Source organism: Sceloporus occidentalis, unplaced genomic scaffold (genome assembly GCF_023333645.1).
Source record: "Sceloporus occidentalis isolate IW3139 unplaced genomic scaffold, rSceOcc1.0.p SCAF_5, whole genome shotgun sequence".
NCBI classification, from domain to species: Eukaryota; Metazoa; Chordata; class Lepidosauria; order Squamata; family Phrynosomatidae; genus Sceloporus; species Sceloporus occidentalis.
In genome coordinates, this window is record NW_028316985.1 from 125314854 (window position 1) to 125327163 (window position 12310).

Genomic DNA, 12310 nt, shown 5'->3' on the forward strand with positions numbered 1-12310 from the left:
AGTTCTTTGGGATATTTTCAAAACTACTTCTCATTTAAAAAAAAAAAGAGCCTCAGGCTTGCAGAATTACATCGGCACTTACAAATGGGGCCCGGACACTGATTTCATGGGTTATATAAATGACCACAACTTGAATGCATTTACAGGGGTGCTAAATCAGTCAAACACCATCAACAATCAATCCAGTAGTAAATAGACATTTGTAACAGGTTATTAATAAATCATAGCCATAATGAGAGTCATAAATCAATTATAAATCCACTCCAATCATAATTTGATAATAGCTCATTCAAATTAGGTCATAAGTCAATACCCTCATAAAACTCCTGTCAAATCAGCTTATTTGATCACCATCCTCTAACTGTACCTTCAGTGAAACAAATTGTTACAAAGCAGTGAAAGCAAGCCCAAATGGACTCCAACTCTTGAAATGTACTGCCATCCAGCAGAGAGCAAGGAAAATAGCAGCAACTCCCAGGCTACATGGCAACACTACACAATTACTACATTTCACATAACAAAACATAAGTTGTCCTACTCTAAACCTAACAGTCACAGGGAGGGCAAAAAAACCAGTGCTCCAATAACATGAGAAAATTCCCACCTGATGTTCTGAATTCTACACTGAACACTGCACAAAAGCTCCTCATTGCTCCAGAAAATGCATTTTGAAGCCTTTAACCCTAGGACCTTTTCTGGGATCCATACCAGAATCAATGAGCTAAAGAAATAATATGGAGATGAGAATATAAGGGAGAGAAAAAGAATGCAAGACAAGGGCTTTTGGTAAGTTGGGTGAGAAATTGAGTTTTCAAAAATGTATACAGTTGTTTTTTCTCACCTGAGTTCAAAAGAAGGATGGGAAGCGGGTTGCAAGTAAAATAATGGATAGATTTTTCACCTAGGGCTTTTGTTGTAGTAATATTTTTCCCCATCTCTAGTCCCACTAAACTGACTTGATACATATTTGGAACCAGATAAGAATACACATCTCCATCCAAGGAAATTACTTGCATATTAGAACTGGCCTGAGGACTTTGCTTGTAATTTTTGTTCTAGAAGAAATACTTGAGTTGTGCAGGTCTTTGGTCATCCTAAAGCAGGACTTTTGAATGTAGGACTTTTGAATACAGTTGTTTGCAAATATAAATATCTGCACTTAAGCAAGGCTTCTCTATTTATCTGTAAAGATGTAATTCAATGGCTTCTTTAAAAGGTATTTGGAAGGCATATTTACTATTTAAGTGTTCAATATCACATATCTAGCAAAAAGAGTATGTGCATTCAAAGATAGAAGATATCTGATGAACTACGACTTATCTTTTTAAAAAAATGAGAGGTAATATTCCCAGATCAGCAATAGGACTATTTTATTATTTAAATGTCTTGTTTTTAGAAGAAAGCTTTTTGAGGTCAAACAACAGTTTTGAACCTGTGTTTAGTGAAATCATCAGCAAGACTGCTCCTTGATTCTCGTGTTGAGAATAGTTTGCTATATTCCATGCTTTCACAGTTAATACTAAAGTTTTTGATACAGTTGACGCCTTCAGCTGAAGGAAAAGCCCCAGTCCTCAAATGCTCTCTCTGAAGACTGCAAGCTTTATATGAGGGATTCAATTCACCAGGGAAAGAAAAAAAGACTTGGAAAATAAAATTACTGGAGACCATGTGGCATATCAGTTTTCCAACAGAGACATGGGTAGCAGCAGAAGTTATGTGAAAACTTCACATGTTTGGGTTGTGTGCCAAGAGACTGTGCTGGTGCACATAGCATTTGAAGTGCTGTCATTCAGAAAGTTAAATGCAGAGACTGAAACTAGTTGTAGATGCTGGGTGAGAAAATGGACTTTGATAACTATCCTTGTAAGGTAACTTATCTGTTGCTTCTAATAATCATAAGCCTAATGGTTAGCTTGGCAGTTCTCCTACATAGATGACCAAACCAAACCAGGCCGCCTTCATTACCTGTATCAACATAAGAATAGAAGGAATGACAAGCTGAAACATAGCAAGTAGAAATGTCATCTTGCTGCCTGAGCCAAGACACTTTGTCAAAGTACAGAGGACTACAAATTATTTTGTCACCTGAGGCATAAATTCCACAAGCATTTATCCCTGGCCAAATTTTTTTAAAAAAATAAGTAAATAACAAAACCAAGTACATAAGAAGGGATATTTTACTAACCGACTGAGTGATCCTGGGCAAGTCACACTCTTTCACCCACAGAGGATGGCAATGGCAAACCACCTCTGAAGAAACGTGCCAAGAAAACCCTTCGATAGGTTTACCTTAGGGCTGCCATAAATCGGAAAGGACTTGAAGCCACACAACAACAACCAATCTGTGCCGTCAGCTCTTGTTTGCCGTATGTGGAGCAAAGCAAAAGCCCAGTTGTTACAGAAGCTGATTCTCTTCTTATAGACATACCAGTTCCCCCTAATTTTGGAAATAATGTTAAAAGCATTTTACAATTTTTGTTTATTATGATTTTACTACTGTGAGAGCCATTTGAACGTCCTGCCTACCCATCAAAATGCCTTGGGCTATCTTCTCTGCCCTTTCCCAGTCACAGACTAAACACAGAGGGCATTGTAACAAACAAGATCAAGATACTAGTGAAACCACCGTGCAGGGCAGACTGCTAAATAAAGCTGGGACATATTTGCTGTTATGTAATATTGTTGGAATAAGTCCAGTGTTTGGACCTCTCAGCTGTTATTGGAAAGGTGTAAAAGGGTCTTTGCTCACGGAGAGATTGGACCTTACCACACGGGCTTTTTGAGCGTCAGTTCGCATTGGCCAATGCGTATTCGCATTATATAGCATTGGAGCTCCACACCTGTGAGCTCTGAATACATATTGACCAATGCGATATAACGTGAATACGCTTTGGCCAATGCGTATTCATGGCTGGGTTCCGAACTGAAGGCAGCCGGCTCCTCCGTTTTCCGAGTCCGCAAAATTAGGGGATTGGCTGGATCCGCATTGATGGCCAGTGCGGAACCTCTGCTGCTTTGGCTGGTGTGTACATCCAATCCGCTGGTTCTGCTGAAGACCATCAGTTACAAATCTCCCATGATGCTGCGCTGGAATTTCTCCCATCACCTTCCAGTGGCCCTTTCCCCTTTTAGCACAACCGCTGGGGCTGGGAGCGTTATTTTCACTGAACGAGATAAAGCAGAAACCTTTTGTGTCTGGGGAGGGGGGAATGTATATGTATATATATGTGTGTGTGTGTGTGTGTGTGTGTGTACTTTCAGTTGCTCCACAGTTTGTGTGTGTGTGTATATATATATATATATATATATATGCGTGTATGTATATGTATGTGTGTGTGTATATATATATATATATACACACACACAAAGATGTGTGTGCAAGCATATACATGCAGCATTACACTTTCAGCTGCTCCAGTTTGTGTGTGTGTGTGTGTATATATATATATATGTGTGTGTATATATATATATATATATATATACACACACACACAAAGATGTGTGTGCAAGCATATACATGCAGCATTACACTTTCAGCTGCTCCAGTTTGTGTGTGTGTGTGTGTGTGTGTGTGTATATATATATGTGTGTGTATATATATATATATATATATATATACACACACACAAAGATGTGTGTGCAAACATATACATGCAGCATTACACTTTCAGCTGCTCCACAGTTTGTGTGTGTGTGTGTGTGTGTATATATATTTCTTCTTCGTGGTCTCTGCGAATCATACAAATGGGTTTCACTGCGCCTGCGCAGTGCTGCTCGGAACCTTCTGGAATCACTGGGCAGAGTTAACTCTGCAACATATTGAAACTTTTTGGCGGTAACTCCGCCCACCCGTTATAAGGCCCCTGCCTTCCCGCTCTTTTCCCCAGTTCCTTTTTTCCGCCGCGCTAGCTGCTTCAGGGAACTTTCGCTTGCTCTTGCTTGCTTGGAATCACTTTCGTTTTTGACCTCGGACTGTATCTTGACCATTCTTTGTCTACCGCCCCTGGTAACTTCGGATCTTCGGACTGCTGACCTCGTCTTCGGATTTCCCTTCGGCTTGACGTTTTTGAAGATGCCTGCGCCGTTCAAAAAGTGCGACATCTGCAAGGGCAAGGTGCCCGTTCAAGACCCGCACTCCTCCTGCCTGTTGTGCCTTGGACCCAGCCATGATCCCAAGGCCTGCACGCTCTGCGGATCCCTCTCCACTCAGGCCCGTAAGAACCGTGAGTCCCGGCTCACGTCGGCGATCGCCCTGGGAAAGGTGCAGGAGGGAGGTTCGCGGTCCTCTTCTGTCCCGCCTCTGGCGCCCCCCGCTTCATCGTCCCGGGCAAGCGTCTCCAGCGTGGGATCGGGGAGACTAGCCGTCCCGAGCGTGGTGTGTGTCCCGGCCGGGACCCCTTCTACCACCTCCGATGTGGCCCGTGGCTCCAAACCGCCCAGCGCCACCGACAAGCCCTCCAAACGCCCCCTGAAGTCATCGGGTGCTGAGGGTACCGAACGGGCCTCCAAACCGAAGAAGGGATCGGAGGGCTCCCGTTCGAAAGAGGCTACCGAGCCTAAGGTCCATCTGGCCTCGCCTTCGTCCTCTAAGGCGTCCAAGGCATCGCGCCATGCGGCAACGAAGGACCAGACTGAGCCGGTGCAAGGGACGAGGTCACCAAGGCCTTCGTCGTCGACAGCGGCTGCTGTCATCCTGGACCTCCCGGACAACCCGTTCTTCCCATCCGAGGAACCTCCCAAGCATGGGAAGAAGAGGCGCCACGACGAGGCCGGGCGCGATCCTGCCCTTAAAAAGGCAAGGTCTTCTAAGGATCGGACTACTACCGATCTACCGGGACCGAAGGAGAAGAAACGCTCCCCCTCCAAACAGGCTCGCGCCTCCGCTCCATCGGCTCCCCGCGACCAAGGACCGGCGCTGGACCAAGGCACCCCGGTACCGGCCACGCCTCTGCCTCCTCCGACCATGGATTTCGTCCACGGTGCGGATGACACCGCGCCTCCTCGCTCCCCGGAGCACCGGTCGCCCCCTCACTCGGCAACCGACGATGACGACAACTTGCCCCGCGGACAAGACGTTCCGGACCTCTTCTACGACATGCAGTCGCGCCGCTACTACATGTCGGTTCCGGAGGACAGGGCTTTGAGGGAGTTCACCAAACTGAACCCCCCTCCCGCGGACCGGCCTCATCCTTCCACGTCGGTTCCGACCGTGTCTGTCTACGAGAGGTCGTCGTCTTCTCCCCGTAGACGTGAGAGGTCGCTGTCTCCACCCCGTCGGCGCTCCCGGTCTTCGGTCGACTTCGCTCCAACTCGCCCGAGATCCCAGGTCAGAGTGACGGATCCCCTCTCTTCCGACCTGGACTCCGACGACGAGCCGCTGCTACCCTCGGAGGCACCCTCGGACAAGGATGTCCTCTCGGGCTCGGCCTCCCCTCAGAGGATGCACAACCCGGAGCCGTCTTCTCCGTCGGACGATGTCAGGTCCTTCACGGAGCACGTGCTCAGGATGGCGAGGGCCCTCGACATCGAGCTCGCATCCGCAGTGGACGACACCGAGGACCCGGTTGAACGTCGGGTGCATGGACGAGTCCCTACTCCGCCGTGCCTGCCTCTCCTTCCCTCCCTTCAGACCATCGTGAAGAGGTCCTGGGACTCTCCGGCCGCCCTATCGGCGCCCTCCCGCAAAGTAGAGTCGCTTTATAGGGTTGCCCCGGCGAGTTGTCCTTGGCTGGCCGAACACCCCCGGCCCAACTCTGCCATCGTCGAGGGAGCCCAGCACAGCTTCGTCCCGAAGCAGGCCACTTCCCCTGTCGACCGCGAGGTGAAGAAGGTGGATGGACTGGCCAAAAAGGCTTACTCGGCGTCGGCGCTTGGGGTCAAGGCCGCCAACTACACCGCGTGCATGGGGGCCTACATCCAGACCCTCATGGAGCGGATCTCCCCCCTCGTTCCGGATGTCCCGGACGACGTCCAGAGACAGCTGGTGGAGATCAGGGACGAGGCACACTCCATTGGAAGCTGGCTAATCACCACTTCCAGGAATCTGGTGGACTGCTCCGGGAGGGCCATGTCAGCTTCCATGGCTCTTCGGCGCCACGCTTGGCTGAGGGCCTCCGACCTCAACCCGACGGTCAGAGCTGCCATCGAGGACATGCCGATCGACGGGACCGGCCTCTTCCACGCCGAGACCGACGACCGCCTAAACCGTAAGTTTAGGATGAAGGCGGCGGCGAAGAAACACGGCATGTCCTCCGCACCGGCTTCTCCGTTCCGGAAGCGCCAGCGCCCGTGGCAGCCACAAGGTCAGTCACAGGGGACCTTCTCCCGGGACCGACAGCCCCAACAGCAGGGCTCTCAGAGACAGCGCTTCCCCTCGCAGTCTTCCTCCTCCTCTGGCCGTCGCAACTTCCCGCCTCGGTACCGCAAGTCCCGCCGGCAGGACACCGACCAGGGGAAGAAGAGAGCCTGAAGGGACGCAGCGCGCTTCGTCTCCCCTTCACCCCTCTTCTTTTTGGACATCTTGAGGCCCTATGTTAACACCTGGGCCTCTATAACATCGGACTCGTGGGTTCTCGACATCGTCCGTAGGGGTTATGCCCTCGAGTTCCAAGAGCTCCCTCCAACTGGAGCCTTCATGTCCACTCCCCCCTCGGACACCCTTCTCGACGAAGTGCGCACCTTGCTTGCAAAGGGGGCAATTTCCTCTTTGCCGCCCGACCAGTGTTCTCGGGCCTTTTTCTCGAGGTACTTCACGGTACCGAAAGCGGATGGGGGCATCAGGCCCATCCTGGACTTGAGACAATTAAACTTGTTCCTTGACTACCGTCGCTTTCGAATGGTAACCTTGGCTTCCATTCTACCTCTGCTCCACCAGGGCTTGTGGTTCGCGACCGTCGACTTGAAGGATGCCTACTTCCACATCGGGCATCCGACAGTCCCACCGGAGATTCCTCGCCTTCGCTGTCGGGACCGATTCGTACCACTACAACGTGCTCCCTTTCGGACTGGCCACGGCTCCGCGAGTCTTCACGAAGTGCATGGCACCGGTGGTGGCATACCTTCACCAGAAGGGCTTCATGGTCTTTCCCTACCTGGACGACTGGCTGTTTGCAGCCGAATCCCAAGACGAGCTGCGGGAGGCAGTCTCATTCGCCTTGCGCCTCCTGGACTCCCTCGGGCTGGTCGTCAACAGGGAAAAGTCCCACTTTACGCCGACCAGGCGGGTCAACTTCATCAGAGCCGTCCTCGACTCCGAAGACTGCCTAGCTCTCCTTCCTCCGGATCGGTTTCAGGCCCTGACAACATCCCTCAGGCCGTGCATCTCCCACAGAAGGGTGAGAGCCAGAGATGTCCAAGTTGCTCTGGGCCACATGGCGTCGACGACATTCGTCACCCCCTGGGCAAGACTCCGTCTTCGACCTCTCCAAGCCTGGTTCCTCTCCGCCTTCTCCCCGTTGGAGGACTCGCCTTCAAAGTGGCTCATGGTACCGAGACCGGTGGCCGCTTCCCTCGGATGGTGGTTAGACAGTTCCAACGTCTGCACCGGAATGGCCTTCCATCAGCCCCAGGCACAGCTGACTCTGACAACCGATGCATCCCTGGAGGGATGGGGCGCCCACCTCCTCGACCTTGTCGTCAAGGACAGGTGGTCCGCGCAAGACAAGCGCCTCCACATCAACGCCTTGGAGATGCTTGCTGTGGAGAAGGCTTTGAGGGCATTCGAGTTTGCTGTCTCAGGGAGAGTGGTCCTCCTCAGGACGGACAACACCACCGTGATGTACTACATCAACAAGCAAGGTGGTACCAGATCCAGGACCTTACTCGATCTCACACTCCGCATCTGGGATTGGTGCATCCAGAGACGCGTCCTCCTCCAAGCGATTCACCTTCCCGGGGAAGACAACGAGCTGGCAGACCGCCTCAGCAGGTCTTCATCGGTGTGCCACGAGTGGCGGCTCCATCCCGAGACGGTCAGCGACCTCTTCGATCGGTGGGGAACCCCCCGGATCGACCTCTTCGCGACCAGCTGGAACAGCCACTGTCCCCAGTTCTGCTCCAGGAAACGAATGGACGGATCCCTCGGAGACGCATTCGCTTTCCTCTGGACGGGGGAACTCCTCTACGCTTTCCCTCTGTTCCCTCTCATCATCAGAGTGGTTTCCAAGATGTCCACGGACCGCTCGCATGCGATCCTCATCACCCCGTGGTGGCCGAGGCAGCCGTGGTTCGCATCCCTTCTCCACCTCTCCAGGAGATGCTTCCTCCGTCTCGACCCTCGCCCGGACCTGCTTTCGATCCAGGACGGCCGGATTCTCCACCCCGACATCGAGAGCCTGCCGCTGGTGGCCTGGAGGATTCGGCGCTGACTACCTTGCCGGAATCGGTGAGGGCGGTGATCCTGGCCGCAAGGAAACCTTCCACCCAACGCTCCTATGCCCTGAAATGGAAGAGATTTTGCCTCTTCCTTGACCAGAAGGGCTTGTCTCCTGCACAGGTGTCCACTCCAGTGGTGTTGGAGTTCCTGATGGCACTTTTGGATGGAGGGCTGTCTCTCACATCCATCAAATGTTACCTGTCTGCCATCTGTGCCAAATACCAGTTCGGGGGGAGGGTTTATTTCTTCAAGGACCCCTTGGTGAAGGGGTTCCTGAAGGGTTGTGCAAACCTTTACCCTCCTGTGTCGGTACCATCGCCGGCTTGGAGCTTGGAGTCGGTATTGTCCGCCCTCCAATCCAAGCCCTTTGAACCGATGGCCACAGCGGACTTGAGACTGGTGACTTGGAAAACCGTTTTTCTTGTGGCCATCACCTCTGCCCGCCGTGCGGGCGAACTCTGTGCTTTACGTAGGGACCAGCCATTCCTGAGGTTCCACAAGGACAAGGTGGTCCTCCGTACGGACATTACCTTCCTACCTAAGGTAGTGTCTACTTTTCACATGTGTCAGGACATTGTGTTGCCCACTCTCGCATCCAATCCTACGTCGGATGAGGAGCGACGCCTGCACTCTCTTGATGTCAGGAGGGCACTAGCCTTCTACCTGGACAGAACTGCTGCCTTCAGTCGGTCCGAGAGACTCTTCCAGTGCTACTCGGTACCGAAGAGGGGATTGCCTGTGTCCGCGCAGAGGTTGTCCAAATGGGTGGCTGGTACCATCCACCTCTGCTATGAACTGATAGGCAAGCCTCTCCCTGGCAGGGTTCGGTCTCACTCCACAAGGGCAATGTCAGCGTCCTCCGCATTCCTCTCGGGGATTCCTTTGGAGGATGTCTGTAAGGCTGCTGTCTGGTCCCAACCACTGACTTTTATTAAGCACTATAGGTTGGACACCAGGGCCATCCGAGACGCAGCTTTCGGGAGGGCTGTGTTGGTTTCAGGGTTGCACTGATTGCACTACTGATGCTTCTGTTTCAGCATTTATGTATATAATGCCACTGTTTACATTCTGTTGAATGTTGTTTTGCACAATTCATTGGGACTGGTCCTGCACGACCGTGTGTCCTCTTCTCAGGTTTAGCAATGTTGCTGCTATACATTGATTTGAACATGAACAGAAAGGCTGACTCCTTTTTGGGGTTCGAGGTGTTTATTGTTACAATAAATATACCTTTGGTTTACCATAGCTTTGGTCTCAGGACACTCCCTCCGCCGCTACCTTAGCTTGTCAGTCTAAACCCATTTGTATGATTCGCAGAGACCACGAAGAAGGAGGACAGGTTGCTTACCTGTAACGGTATTTCTTCGAGTGGTCATCTGCGAATACATACAAATCCCACCCGTCCGTCCCCGCAGTGTCCTGCTCTCATTGGCTCTCTTCCTTCGCCTGCTTGGCGGAAAAATTGCGGAACTGGGGAAAAGAGCGGGAAGGCAGGGGCCTTATAACGGGTGGGCGGAGTTACCGCCAAAAAGTTTCAATATGTTGCAGAGTTAACTCTGCCCAGTGATTCCAGAAGGTTCCGAGCAGCACTGCGCAGGCGCAGTGAAACCCATTTGTATGTATTCGCAGATGACCACTCGAAGAAATACCGTTACAGGTAAGCAACCTGTCCATATGCATGAGTGTGCATATGTATATGTATGTGTGTATATATATATATACACACACACACACACACACACACACACACAGCTGTGTATGTACACATATAAATACGGCTTCACACTTTTGGCAGTAACACTATAAGTGTGTGTGTGTGTGTATACATATACACACACACACACACACACATAAACACTCAAGCAGACAGATGTGTGTGTACACATATAAATAAGGCATCACACTTTTGGCTGTGGCAGTGTGTTTTTGTATATATGTGTGTGTGTTTGTGTGTATATATATATATATATATATATATATATATATATTATTAACCTTTATTTATAAAGCACTGTAAATTTACATAGCGCTGTACATACAATATTTTTAATTGGACGGTTCCCTGCCCTCAGGCTTACAATCTAAAAAGACACACACACACACACACATATATATATATAAACTCTCATACAGACAAATGTGTGTGTACACATAGAAAAGGCATCACACTTTTGGCTGTACCACTATGTGTATATATATAAGTATGTATGTATGTATTTATGTGTGTGCATATACACACACACACACACACACACACACACAGAGATGGTGCATATCCCTTTCGTAAGTGGCTAAAGGCAGCAAATCTCGTGATATACCGCGCTAAACAGTGACCTTATTCTTCACCTCCGGAAGTTAAAAATGTTGCGCCCCGTTCAGAGCCCCACAGAGCATGCGCAAAGCTGCCGATGTGCATCGGTGAGCACACATTGTATTGGGCTGGTGTGGTGATCCAATCTGCACTGGCCTCACTTTGCGTGAATACGCATTGGCCGATGTGCAAGACTTCGATCCGGAAGGCCGCCCAGGTGAGGAATGATGCGATAGGACGTGAATACGAATCGGCAAAGTGTATTCAGAGAGCGCAAGTGTGGATGAACGATGCGATATGACGCGAATACAAATCGGCCAATGTGAACTGACGCTCAAAAAGCCCCCATGTGGTAACATGGGTTTCTCTTCCTTGTAGCATAAGCCCTCTTAAGAGAATCTAGAGATAATATCTCCTGAAAGACAAAAACCCTTCCAATTGCAATAATGTTTTCATCATTATTTCCAATAATAATCTTTTATTTCTGTATTAAAAAGGAAATCAAGTTTAGTCATCAGATGCATAAACAACACTTAGCAGTAGGTCAGAAAACCTAGGCATTTCTACAAGTCCTTTACTTTTATTGTTTAACACATTAATCAACTACAGCTTCCCAGCAAAAGGGGGAAGAGTTTCAGAAATCTAGTTTGCTTAATTTCATAATTACTGAAAACAGTAGCTAGTTAAAAATAAAAAACAGAGCCATCACAGCCCAGAGGATCTCTCACAGAAAAGCTTTGATCTTTCACAAGGCTAAAAGGAATGTAATTACGGAGTCATAAGAAAAGGCACTTTGCACATGTCTGAAGTTGTTCTCATTTTTAATACTTCACATATTTAGGAAGCCTGCCATACCATGTAGCGAGAATCTAGAGCAATGCTTTAGCATGGCTCCTCTGGACCTAATGGTCCATTTCCCACAACATTTCACAATGTAAACATGGGACATGTGTGGCCGAGCAACATCATAGTGTATTAAAAATTGCTAAAATTTATAACTGAGGAAAATGTAAACCAAGAGACACTGCAATAGTTTGCTAAGCCTACTTAGAAGGACAAGATTCTGCCCAGCTCCTTTGCTGAGTTCATTGAGTGTTGATGTTGTTGTTAGTGTTTATTTATATAGCGCCGTACGTTCTGCACGACTCTTCACAAAGTGATCAAAACATTATAAAACCTGCCTGGTTAATAGGGACCTTCTCAACCATTTCATAAGAAAATCGCTTTTCAAGGTTTGGCAAAAGTATAAAATCAGTCTTTGCCCACAGATCCCGTTCTGGGCCTCTCCAAAGGAGGCATTATTTAAAGACTCTAACCCTCTAGAGTCAACAGTACTTAAAGTATATGTAATTACTGTTTAATTACTATTAACATTCGTTATTGAGGTTATTATTTTTTTATGCCACTCTCTGTGAGATAGCTCAGATGGAGATAGGTCGATGAAAACATTATTCTTACAATAAATAGTAATTAACAATATACTATTTCTATAGTAATTAAGTAGTAATTAACAGTATGAAATAAACTATTTAATAGTACAGTGGTACCCCGGGATACGAATGCGCCAGGATACGAAATTTCCGGGTTACGAAATAAATTTACTTAAAAAAACTGTTCCGCGTTAC